General features: G+C 41.0%; 1 pseudogene; it reads right to left on the reverse strand.

The window, feature by feature from the left end:
- Nucleotides 1-3,511: 3,511 nt before the first annotated feature.
- LOC129248676 (mitochondrial fission 1 protein-like) lies at nt 3,512-4,070 on the reverse strand (annotated as a pseudogene).
- Nucleotides 4,071-13,941: the final 9,871 nt, after the last annotated feature.

The following is a 13,941-nucleotide window of genomic DNA, read 5'->3' on the forward strand; positions in this document are numbered from 1 at the left end:
TATCTCCACTCCTCTCTGCACTCCCTAAATTAATTAATTTTGTTCAACAAATGGTGGGACCAATAATTGTATGCTATCGCCGAACAGTAGACGAAACTTTTTCATGGCAGAAACAAACTCGGAGATTTGGCATTGCGTACCGAGCCGCTATAAGGAAAATTTTTTTCTATCATTTGATGTTTGAGGTGTGCAGAGAGTGTATTTTTTTCTGAAGTCACCGAAAATACATTACTACATCTTTAAACTTGCGAAATTTTTGCTCTCCCATGTAAGAGCCACCTTTAATCGTTATTTGGTACAAGAAGGGATTTCATCTGACATTTTGGTTTCGAAACTTCTGAATACGGAAAGAAAAGTACTGAAGAGACTACTTAGGAAGCATCGCAAGGCAAACCAATTTGAGAGACTCCTCATTAGGCCGGGTCGATTTGTGGGAAGGCAAAAAAATCGACCATTGCTCTGTGAAAATCATATTCTAGGGATCAAAATAAGAAACTTTGCCGAAGGAACCATACCTCTAAAACGAATTCTGATGTCCCCCAATTTGGGTCGAACTTTTTAGTTTCTTTTCTCATGTAAAGGCCAAAAATTGTGACATTTTGAAATGATTGTATGGGGAACCCCCCAGGGGAGTTCCAGGGGGTGTGCCACTAGCATGGGTGGATCGGCCGTCCAAAGTTAGTGGGGGTCGGTCATACATTTGGACTCGATTGGAGTACTCTAAATGGGTCAAATTTTGATTTTTCGTTCGACCCAAATTGGGGGACATCAGAATCGTTGTAGAGGCATGCTTCCTTCGGCAAAGTTTCTTATTTTAATCCCTACAATACTATTTTTGCAGAGCAATGAGCGATTTTTAAATCGACCCGCGCTACTCCTCATATATGTATGGCGCATATTTCCAATTGGGTTATACTCATGTGTACATACATACACATATGAATATATGTGAATGCCTGTTGATTATTGAAAATTGACGTTCACACGAAAGGGAGCACACGTGTTTTAAGCAGCGCATCGCAACTACTTGGCGCATCAAAACGGCATATCGGAAAAGAGGTGAAGGTCCCTGGATTTCCTACTGAATATCAATTAAGAGTCAACTTGCCTGCCGCTACCGCATTTAAACGCATGCAACAATACGCCATTCACACATTGGTTCAACTTTTTTTTATCAAAAAGTGTATGGCAAGTAAGAAATTAAAGATGTAAAAAGAAGCCGCCACCGTCGAAGCCGCCTTGAAAGCGCGAGCACTCCAGTGCGCACATTTGACGCAGTAGCAACGCGCGCATCAATTAATGAACCTGTTGCTGGCCTGTGCGCGCCAACATTGCCCACATCATACCGTCTGGTGAGAGCAGCAAAGACAGAACTACAAAAACAGCAAATAAACATGAAAATACCTATTCCGCATGGACCATTGGCATTTGTGAAGTGTAAATTTGTCGCCAACGCATTGCATTAAAGCGTTATTGTTGGTCTGCCGTGCACGGCCTACTTGGCTGCCACTGCGCTTGCGCGGCCTGTGCAACCATGCAAGCTCCAGTCACAACATGCAACGACGTATTACTGCACATGCACACAGCCAGCTGATGTTGGAATATTCTAACAACGAGTCGCACAAATGGAAAGTTGACAATTTTCTCACGCGTTCGTGTTGTGTATTATAACTTTTTTTTCGTAGTTTTTTTGTTGCTTGTTGTTTTTTTATTTAAGCGCAGTTATTAGTAACCAGCAGCTCTGATTGCCGCACAGCGCTCGCTAGACACCTGTAGCGCTGCGTCACTGCTCAAGCGCCTTGCATTGACTGCTGGCCATGCCTGTCAATCAAATTTGGCGTCACTGGCAGCGTCGTTGCCCTCGCGCCTGTCATGCCATCGCCATAGAGGCGCGTCGTATGCAAAGTGACACAGCTCATTGTGCGCTTATGACTTGTGTGGCATTTACGATTGCTCACTTGTGGTTTTCTGAGTGTTTTTTGCTATTTCTTTTATTTTTTATTTATTTGCTTTTTGTCTGATTGGCTCTGCACCTGTCACAATCAATCACAACTGCGCGCAATGCCAATCAATTGCTGTAAGTTAGTTCGCAAATTATCGATCATCTGAAGCATGACGGCATGAAGCTGACGCATCTGCGATCACTCGACTGGGAACATCCAAAGATTTGACTTTTTTTCTTTCAAATAGCAGTTACCACTTGACAAGCTCCAGAAAACTCGTCTACTCGTCATAATCATCTGTTTTTCAGAGGTGCCATAAAATTTTACGAGTCCCCATTTGAAGCACTACTTCCAGACGCTCATCGCAAATAGGTGAGAACCTCGGACAAGAGAATCTAGAAGCATTTGACTTCGTAGTGAATATAAGAAAAATCAATCAATATAAACTAACGTTTTTCCATTCTAAGCGATCTAGAATTGATAAGAAGGTAGGTGAGATGGTTGATTGGTTGGCACTCTCCAAGTAGCACTGACCCGCCGTGCCATTATGAGACCTCCTACAGACCGACATCTGCAGCCAAAAAGCGCTGTTTAAATAGTGAAGACGATTGATGGGATTTAGGTTGACGCACTGCCCCAGGCCGTCGAAGAAAGGAGCACCCAGTGATCTTAGTCGTCTAGCTGCCAAACCTGGATGTTTACAGGGAAAGTGCTCAACAGTTCTTCTTCCTCCTTCTCTGAAAGGTGATCACAACTTCTGCAATGGTGATTAAAAGATAACCCTAGCTTTTCACATCGTTCAATGATAGGTAAACACAGCTACTGGTTTGGAAATTGAATTGCGTGGAGTTCGTAGGACTTTCTGAGGCATCTGTATGTTGCACTGGGGCTAAAAAGTATTCGAAATAGCACATGAAGAAATGGAGCTTCATTTTTTCTGCGTTTTCCTGAGAAATAAGTTGTGCAATTCCCCTTTAGCAACACTCAATGGCAGACAAATCAACTGATGGGAGACCTCTGAGACCAATTCAGTCGACCACTTTCAGGCAAGCTCATCAGCAATTTCATTTCTTTTTTATGTATAAGTATTTAATAAAGTACTCTTAAAGGAAGTTTTACAACTGTGCGAAGCGGATGTGCAAAGACAATCGATTTCGTTGAAAACTGAATTGATGTGGCAGACACAAACAGCTTTGTAAAAAACTCATATGTACATAGAGTCTTCCTTTGGGCGTACTATATATATATTATATATAATTGGCGCGTACACCCTTTTTTTGGTGTTTGGCCGAGCTCCTTCTCCTATTTGTGGTGTGCGTCTTGATGTTTTTACACAAATGAAGGGACCTACAGTTTCAAGCCGACTCCGAACGGCAGATATTTTTATGAGGAGCTTTTTCATGGCAGAAATACACTCGGAGGTTTGCCATTGCCTGCCGAGGGGCGACCGCTATTAGAAAATTGTTTTCTTTATTTTGGTGTTTCACCGAGATTTGAACCAACGTTTTCTCTGTGAATTGCGATTGGTAGTCATGCACCAACCCATTCGGCTACGGCGGCCGCCTTTGGGCGTACTGCTCTACGATATTTTCCAAATCAGATTAGTTAGTTTCAACAAGATTTGGCTTAATATATATTTTAAGATGTCGTGGGTTATCCTCGCTCGTTTACTATTTATTTATCACGTCTGTTTTTATTTTTGGCAAGCGCTATGCCCAGACCCAAAATACCGCCCAACACAAGCACTGCTCCGCCTGCCACTGCCATACCTTTCTTCAAATCTTTATCGTATCGCTATTGAATGTACTCCTCTAAGGACCGAACTTGTGGATTTTCCTCTATTTCCAAGAAAACTTTACAATATTGCAGGGCAAGAGCGTAGTTTTTCATTCGTGCCTCCCCTAACGACAAGTAATAGAGATAATCTCGTCGCCCCTCTGGATGTTGCTCCAAGATTTCTTCCAATAAGTGTATCCCCTTAGCGATGCCCTGCTTGTGAGCGCACCTGACAAGGCAGAATGCATAGCCGAATTTAGCGTCTAAACTTGCACGTCCATCCAACTCTAGCTCTCGAAGATATCTTTGTTCATTCGAAGATATTTTGAGTTCTTCTTTTTCCAATTCCATTTTTAATCTTTTTCAAAGCACATTTTCCTCTATATTGATTTTGCACCGAAATTCACGGCAAGTCCAAAGACTTTGAATATAGCAAGAGCATATCCATCATTCCAGCGCCGCTCTAATTTTTCAAAACCACTTTTGTAGAACGATTTATCTTTTTGCCTCAAAATAGGCCTCAGTTTCAGCGATAACCCCTTCATTCGAGCGCAATTTCTTACCGGCGAGAATTGTTTTAGGTCGTTGGGGGTCAAATCTGGCGAATACGGTAGATGTGGGAGCGATTTGAAGTTCAATTCATGTTTTCCCTTTGTTTTTAATCATCAACAAGTTGTTGTTTTTGGTCAACATGGAGCAAACGCGGTATCCACTTTGAACAGATCTTTCTCATAGTCAAATGCTCACGCAACTTCACTTTTCGATAACTCGAAACGATTTAGTGGATTTTTTTTGATGTTTTCTGGTGTTACCGCCTCACCTCACCCACTGCGTTGTGCATCATCGGTTCCTCCACGTTTGAAGCCAGCAAACCTTCGTTTTATTGTTGTTTTTGATGGAGCGGAGTCCCGATTGTTTTTAAAATAACAAAAGTCGCTTGACTCTTAGCACAATAACTCACGAACTAATGAATAGAATTTCATTTAATGAGGTGAAAGCAACAAAATTAGTGCCATCTATGTGTTAGGGCCGGCACTTTTCAGCCCATGTACCATGCTCAGAAAGGCGCAAGACCGTTTTCCATTACTGCGGGGGACTTTATTGGTTGGGTAAAGGCAATAGTTCACAGCCACTGGCACGCTAACAGACTCCCGATCGCTCAGGTATTATCGCCGAGTGGCTAAACGCTAATGAGCTGAAACGTAGCAATTCGATAGCATTTCACGCTCAAAGCCTTTTCTTTGTGTTAATTTCTTGAAAAAAGTTGTTTCTTTTTCTTCAAATCTTTTACACTAGCATAAAAATGTGCAAGTAAAGAATTTTTCCTCTCTAACCGAGTTCTTTACACCTTTGGCCGCGTTTATTAGATTTTCATTTTATAAAGGGTGTAACTTTTAATTCACTTGCTATACAAATGCACGTTTGCTATTGTAAAGCCTGAATGAATGCTACCGCATTTGGCCCTAGGTTATGATAAATGGCTGCCCTTGCGAGGGGCCTACTTGAAAAAATATTCAAAACTCGTCCCTTGTGATACCATAAAGGGAAAAGGGGAAGGGAGGGAAGAAGGGATCTTCGGATATCGAGGGACTACGACGACGCCGACGGGAGCTAGTATAAGTTCGTAATTAGCCGCTTCAAGCTACTGATGAACTTCACCAAATGTGTGATAATATACTTAAAGCCACAATATTGGCAGGTGTAGCGATAAAGTGAGTGCCACATATCTTAATGTTTGACCGGCAAGAGCAAGGCAGCTGAGAAGAAGGTGCTGATATGATTCCACCTCATCCCCCAGACAGCTTCTGTAGAACGCACTTGAGGCAATTCCAAGTCGAACCTCAAGGACATCTAACGGACAATACTCGGTAAGGATACCGACCAAACTCGAGGGTTGCGGCTTTTTTAGTCTTAGAAGTTCCTTCGAGAGCCCCCGATCTATCCGTAACCCATATTTCCAGGAGCCGATCGCAGGCTCTCAAGGGAACCCCAATTCTCTTATTTTGCTACGAAACCGTATCCAGGGTGCCCTGACCAGCCAACTCACCAGCCCAGCAGTTTCTCTCTATGCCGCTGTGACCGGAGACACGAATGAGCCCGATAGCGAAGTATTCGGATGCAATCGAGAGAGAAGCCAGGCATTTCCCGACTAATTTCGAACGCACAAACAACAAGCTGAAGGCCCTAATTTCCGCTTGGTTGTTGGAGCAAATATTTACATCATTTACAGTAATTACTGAAGTGAGCAATCCACCAAGTCCACTACTTCCTTAATTGCGGCTACCTCCGCTTGGAAAACACTACAGTGGTCCGCAAGCCTAAATTTGAGCTTGATGGGGAGCTCCTCGCAAAATACTCCCTCATAAACTCTTCCGTCAAGTTTCGAGCCATCCGTGAACATCTTTGCCATACCTTGTCTCCAAATGCTGCACCCCACCACTCATCGCTTGAGGGAATATGAGTGAAAAAAGTTCCGGGCGCACCTAGCGTGGATGTACAATGATCCTGCACCATGGAGAGGAACTCAAAGTTTTTAAGGATGCTAGAGTGTCCGTAGTTTAAGTCTAGCTTATGGGCCGAACACCTCAATCTGATTGCAACACTTGCCCCTAATACGCCTTACATTTAAGTCATACTTACCTAACACAGACGAAGAAGTAGAAGAGGCCTGCGCATATTGTCACAAAGACAGCATTGCCATTTTCTTCAGCATCTGCAATATGTTGTCAACTCAAACTTTCACGATTAATCAGTGAGTAAGTTGGCTGTTGATTGTTGTATCATCTGTTTTGTGTTTTTTTTTTTCGTTTTTGGTTTTTCTCCACTTTTTGTATTTATTTAAATTATGAGCGCAATGTAAATATCGAACACACGCAATGCACCCACCCCGCCGCCGATGACAGTTGGGTCGCGCGCTCGCTCGCTCGCTCCCTCCCTCGTCACACGCTAATGACAAGAGTTTTATATTAATTTATTGCGGTTCATCCGACAGAGTATTACGAGCGCACAGACAATTTATGACTTTGTTTTCAAAACTAAATGAAATGACAAAAACAACAACAAAAGCATGCGCTAATACAAAGAAATAAATAATAAAAAATAAAGCAATAAAACAATAAGACTTATTACGGACGCAAGGGTAAGAGGCTAAACGCAGGCACACAGGGTGGAAGAAGAGCGAAGACTAAGGCGCAAGGCAGAAAAGTGGCATGCACTTATACATTGACTAATAAGAAATCATTTATGCAAATTACAAATACCAAAGCGCGCTGGGTGAAGTACAAAAATATCCACACATACACACCTTCATCCACGCACTTGCGCTAAGCGGGCGCTCATCTCAAGACCGTCTGGAGCGCGCGTTCCTGCTCCTCCCTGCTGGTCGCTCACATAAAAACCATATGAGTAGAGCAGAGAAGAAGTGCTGATTCGGCTGATGAATGAACTTAATTGCCTGGCATATGCATGCGCGCGCTGACCATTGCACCGCTGCATGGCTAGTCCGCTGGAGCGGCGGCGCGCGCGGTCGGCGTTCATAATTTCTGCGCAGCCGATCAGTCTCGCTGTATTGCATTTAAAATAGATCACCGATTGCAAGCTGTATTGCATATTACGTAATAGTAGATCATCAAGCGTGGCGCGCGTAATGATGAGCGCGCGAGTGCTGCTTGTCGAGTGCCTGGCAATGCATTTCCATGCGTTCGGCGCTACATACAAGCATACGAAGCGCGCTACACTACGTTGACACCATTGCTGCCGCCAGCTGTATTGTTGCTATTATTGTCAGTGCTCTTGCAGTTGCTGCTGCTGCCCCTGTTGGCACTGTCAAAATTTGATTTACCGTTTTAATTTTAAGTTAAAACCTGTCAAAAATAAATCATTCAATCGCGGCAACTTTTCTGCCTCCTCTACCTCAGCTGTTGCTGTTATCCGTTTGTTGCTATTGCCATTTGCTGTAGTTTTTTGTTGCTGCTGTGCGCTCGAGTGTGTCGCATTTGGCACACATTGTATGTTGCAGTCAACGCTGCTAGTCGACAATGCGACAATTTTTTTTCTGTTTTTTTTTTGTTCTTTTTTTGCGTTCCATAGACTTTATTATAAACGCAAATAAACTTTTGCCTTTCAGCATCTTCTGCGACTATTTGAGTATTTGTGTATTAGAATGTGCGCTTATCCGTCCTTGTGTCCGTCCGTCCATCCGTTCGACTGTCTGTCTTTCTGTCATTGCTGTCATGCAGTGTTGTCACTCGTTTGCTGTTCATTTGCTCGCTTTGTTGCTTCATTTCGGTGAATGTTTTGTAATTGATGACACATTTGCGCCCGGCTGGCTGTCTCCTCGATCGGTTTTTTCTCAAATATATTTATATACATACATACACATTTGCATATACACACACACATGCATACACAGATAAGCACTACAAATATTGTAAAATATTGAAAATGTGCAAAAAATTCCATTTGACACCAACAACTAGCCTGAGAATGAGTGCGGATACCAACCGTCATTTAGTTATTGAATTGCATTCTAAGAGACTTAGCAGAAAATTAGCGGAGTGGTTTAGTGGTACACTTAATGCGAGTTTGAGATGACAATCGGGAATGAAAATGTACGAAGGGGTTTCAAAAAGTTCTCAGAGTGAGGAAAGAGACGTGTAAGATTACATACTTAGTCGTGCCATAAGTTCTGTTACAAGTTAAGTCCGTTATAGATATGAAATTATAATACTTTTTAAGTTTTATTTAATCATATAAATATCAAAAAAAAAGTGCGCGTAGCGTAGTACACATAACAGAAGTGAAACTTTGAAGGCAGACAAAGAAAGAGGGAGATACCCGAGAGAGAATGAGAGAGAGAGAGAGAATGAGAGAGAGAGAGAGAAAGAATATATATCTACATAAATTCACAACATCTGCAGAGAATACAAATAGACAAAATTTACAAAAAACGTAGAAGAGTCCACCGGTGTAGGTAAACGCCGGACACAAACCGTGGCAACAACGCGCACTATCCGCGCGTTTATCACCCGCACAAACGCAGCCATTCCAGGACCGAAGCAATGGCACAAATTACCGCAAGGCAATACCAATAAATCCGACGCCGGAATGGATTGCATTTTATAGTACGCACAAGCACTAGCCAGGAAACGGAAATAAGTGTCAAAAAGTAAGCACCAAGAAAAAACGCCAAAAAAATTGGGACCAAAAAACCGCCCCAAACAGTAGACACCAAGGAAATATAACAGCAAAAAGTAGGCACCAAAAATATATTTCCTACAAGTTTGCACCAACAAACAAGTGCCAAAAAGCAGGCAGTGTTATTTCTCACTAGAAATTAGCAACCAGAAGGAAAAACTCAGGAAAAATAGCCTAAAGTGTATCTAAGATATCTCTCTCTCTCTCCTTTTCCCCTACGTTATACCTTTTTTCTCTCTCGCGGAACGAAAATGCCCAAAACGTTGCATGTCCTTGAAATTTTACTCTCCATTCTCGCTCGTCCATCGACGCCTCACAAGTTTCACTTCAAAAATTAAATTGCATTAGAAATTGATTGTTTGAGATCTGGACATCTAGACGTCCAGGAATATTGTTTTTAGCCACTGCTGGGTGGTATTTGCCTTATGGGCTGGAATATCTCACGCTCCCTATTGAAGAAAGAACTGCTCTACTGCTTTCCCACGCCTTCTAAGACATCCTCCTGGTACACTTTTGCGCCCGTATTAACCTCTTTTTCGCAGAAATGAAGAGATGTAACACCTTTTCAAGATACTCCTCACCAAACCATTACGGAGGCTGGATGGTGGATACGTCTTTAGAAGTTCTAGCATAGATTTTGCCGTTTTACTTATTAAAAACTTCTACAACACTCAACATTTTCTCATCTGTAAAAATAATATTTTCATGACCGTTGACTGGGCGCTACCGAAGAAGCTGCTTGCATCTGTCGAGTCTAAGTTTCTTCAAGCGCATTGTCAAAAGATGACCAGTTGAGCGACGGAAGGCTTTCATGTGGAAATCGTCTCTAATTAGTCTTGACATGGATCTGCCCGATACATTCACTTCCCTGGACATGATTTTCTGCTTTCTAAAGGGGCTTCTGCGAATTTTTACTCGAACGGCTTTTATGGCTGCACTGGTGGGAACCATGCGAATACGATCACTTCTTTCTCTGTCAGTCCCTTCAAACGTTTGGGAAAAACGATTGATCGTGCGGTAAACAAATATTAACAAAATATTAAGTTTTTTCAGCAATTCGTAAATCTTATTTAAACTTTTACCACACTTTTGTAATGCAATCACTGCAATGCGATCTTCCTTAGCTCCCCACACGATTGTTATCAAGCGAAATTTGCCACGAAAAATAACGGAACTTTTTTCGCGAATTCGTTCTCGACGCATGCATTGTAAAATTTGTCACAGAGTTTATGGCAAGACTAAGTATGAAATTATTTTCCTCTTTTGGCTTATTCTCTTCAAAGCCGAATACCCTTCAGAGTTCTGTCACAGAATTTAATTACACCACCAAAAAAAAAAAACAAGTCTTTTTGTAAAAGTCATCAAAACGGGCAGACGTAGCTGGTTTTATTTAATAATCTTCAGTATTTTTGTTTTCTCAAATAAATTTTTTCATTCTTGTGTACAAATAATAATAATAATGCACAGTGGCTAAATCTGGATGATTGTGGGGAATGTGACCGGTTGTATACTTGTTTAGTAAAAGTACCACAAAATGATTAGCAAAAAAACTCAACTCAAGTCTATTCATTCTTTCTTTTTTTTCCGCACCGCATCTTCTTATTTACTTACTTAATTGGACGTAACAACCCATTACTGAGTTACTGCCTACAGAACAATGTCTCTCCAGGTATCTTTGTTTTCCGCACACCTTTTCCAGTTTCTTAAACAAAGAAAAGCTAGGTCATCTTCAATTTGGTCCTTCCTCTGCACACGACTACCTCCTATTCGCCGTCGACCACCAATTACCGTCTCAAACACCTTCATCGCCGCAGCAGTTCCTTTCACATGGGCGACATGACCCACCTACCTCAGTTGCAGCAGGGCGACTCGCTTATCTACATGCCTATGTCAATATCTCCCCAAAGCTCACCCACCACGAGGGTCATTCGAATGCGATCCCCGTCATCTACGCGAACAAGGCCAAAAATAGGCATCTTCTGGGTTTTCTAAAAGTTAGCGTCTTATTACACAGATCGCCCTAAAAAATTATTCAGAAAAAATTTCATATGCACATAAAACAATAGATTTTATATAGAAATGCTGCATACTCAGTTTTACATTTGCTCAACAATTAGGTTTATTAAAGAACTTTAAAGTTTTGGTGAACAAATCAAAATATAATTTAACTAGCTTTTATTTTGAACAAAATTTAATGAAACTTCGCAATTTTTTTTATTTTGCTTAACTTGTTTTGTATCTATAAAATAATTCAATAAAATTTCCATTAGCTGGAATAATCTCCTCGATTCATGTCCTCAATCAAATGCTCCCTATTAATTTTGTCTATAACGGTGTTAATTGCAGCCTTCGCCATTCAATGTTGTGTCGCCATCGCTTTGTGTGAACCAACAGAGATGTATGAGCGGTCACCGCGTTTCACTACCTACTATAGAATCTCGATATGTGCATCAGAATTCACTAGAAGTCCTTGAGCACAGAAGTGTGCTGGCGGATATGCCCTTTGTTGCTCACAACATCTAAAACCATAACAGTGACTGGAAACTTCGTGTGCATGACAACAGGAACAGGGAATTTAATTTTTTTAGAAGACGTTTCGATTGGATAACTGACTGTTTCCGTGTTTGCTCCAGCATAAACTGTCTTCTGTGCATAAGGTAGGATTTATACCGAAAATCTTCATGAACAACTCTAGGTATAAGGTTCTCAGAAACATTTAGCTCTCTCTCAAGGGCCCTAGCTGAGTTTTAGAAGTCGTTGTCAATGATCACTTGCACTTGGGGAATAAAATCTGAAAATCAGACAGTGCCGGAACGTTCCTCATGTGTTTTGCGTTTTGCAACAGATTCTGCTTCACTACACTACTACAAACAAAGTTTCGGAGAAGTTGTCATCCAATGATTATTTTGTAAATGTCTCATCTTTAGATTTATGTTAATTTCATGTCTTAGCTTTTTTCATTAAGACGAGAAAATTACATCGTTTAAGTGGCCGCCGCCACGTATGATGACCTTACGAGCTCGATTTAAGGCAGTTTACAAAATGCTTACGAGAACTTCCCGTGATAGATTTTGGCATACTCGACGGATATTCTCTTTGCGGACATTAAGAGTCAGAAGCTTATTGACAAAGACACTTGATTTTAAAGAAATTCATAAAAACAAGTTTGGAATGGTTAAATTGGATAATCTTCGGATTTTAAAGAACCCTGCAAAGAGAAGTATGGAGTGATTAAATAGGACGATCAGGAATTGTTCAACGAAATTTACGCTGCACCGGCGAGTTATTCCGCAAAAAACGTGAAACAATTAGACCAAGTTTTTGAGGAGTATAGCGATTCATACCTTGCTGGCGTTTATTTTGTATCTGTTTACTACGCATTTGCTGCCAATTGCAAAAATTAAAGCATCTTCCGATAGAGTCATGACTTTTGCGCCGAAAATAAAGCTGGAACTTGAAAGACTCTGTAGTCAAGTCAAATTCAGAAATAGAAACTTGAAGATAATCAGGTGGCATTATTTGATGAGTGAGTAAAAAGGTAAGAAGCTCTGCAAGAAACTCATTTTGAACTTTCTTATCAATAATGCAGCTGCCCAAAATAAGGTAGTGAGCAACAACAGAAAAAAACTGACTCCGTACACAATGACATTTTCATCTGCTTGTTAGTTTTTCCACTTTTTCGATGCAAATGACACCAGCAAATATATTACAGGAGCGCAATCAGGGAACATCAAAGGACATTATGAGTTGCAGGCAGCGTAGAAGAAAAAAGTGCAAAATGGGAAAGGTAGCAAATAGAGGAAACGAAGAAGCCTTGCAGACATAGACATAGATATGAAGCATTCGTGCTATGTGTGCACGGCTACACACACACACACGCGTACATGCATAACCGTAAATTAGCTTAAATCAGACAAAATGAGGGTGTGCAACGATTGCCAAGACATTAGATAACGGTAGAATTTATTGTCATTGATGTATTGTCGAATGACGACGAATCACGATGGTACACAGTGCGAGTAGTTCAGTTAGTTGTGGCTAGAAACTAAAGAGAGGCAAGTACATCTGTGTGCACAATAATGGCAGTGAGATATATATTACGAAGTTTTGACTATTTTTTTATTTTTTTTTTATTTTTTGTAAATTTTTATTTTTGTTTTTGTAGTAAAAATTATGTGCTCTTAAAAAAAAATTGAAAAAAATTAAAGGGAAAAAAATAGGTACAGTTTAGGTTAGGTTAGGTTAGGTTTTTTCCCCCCTGCTCATGAGGTAGGAATGTTTGAAGTATTGAAGTTTTTTAAATTATCGATAATTTTTTGACAAATCATTGAATGATATTATCAATCTAGGGTACAGGGTTGTCCATATTCGACGGACCCATCTGGCAACCTTGTATCTTTTGACAGGGACGTCAGATCGCTTAATGACATACCGCGTTGGAAGCGTCAGTCCAAGCAAATTTTTACCATGGAACAGTACACGCCACGCAAGCGCTCCCAAATTGTTGAAACATTCAACAAAAGAAGTCAATTGTGAAAACTCAACGTGCGTATAAAAAATTAAATAATGTGAAAAGTGCGCCTTCTAAGAACACAATTAAACGTTTGTACGAAAGGGTTTCGACTGGTGATGCTCTTTCTAATCCAAACAGGCCAAATCAAAACCGACCAAGGCACTCGGATGAGAATATTCTTCTTGTACGGGCCAGTGTTGAGACGTCGCCAAGAAGATCCCAAAATCGCCGTTCTCAGCAGTTGCGCATTGCTCGGACCACTTTACAACGAATTATCCGCATTGATTTGCATTTATTCCCGTATAAAATTCAATTGACGCAAAGATTGTTGCCTGCGGATTTAAAAAAAAAACACATGTCCGTCGAATATGGACAACCCAGTACTTTGAAATTTGTTTAATATTAAATGCTGGGATATCATATTGTGCACATAATGTTTCGTGCCTCTGGCGTGCACTGTGAAAGCGTGGGCAGTCGTGCAAAAGATGATTCATACTCTGCACAGTGAGTTGG

Source organism: Anastrepha obliqua, chromosome 5 (assembly GCF_027943255.1).
Source record: "Anastrepha obliqua isolate idAnaObli1 chromosome 5, idAnaObli1_1.0, whole genome shotgun sequence".
Taxonomy (NCBI): Eukaryota; Metazoa; Arthropoda; class Insecta; order Diptera; family Tephritidae; genus Anastrepha; species Anastrepha obliqua.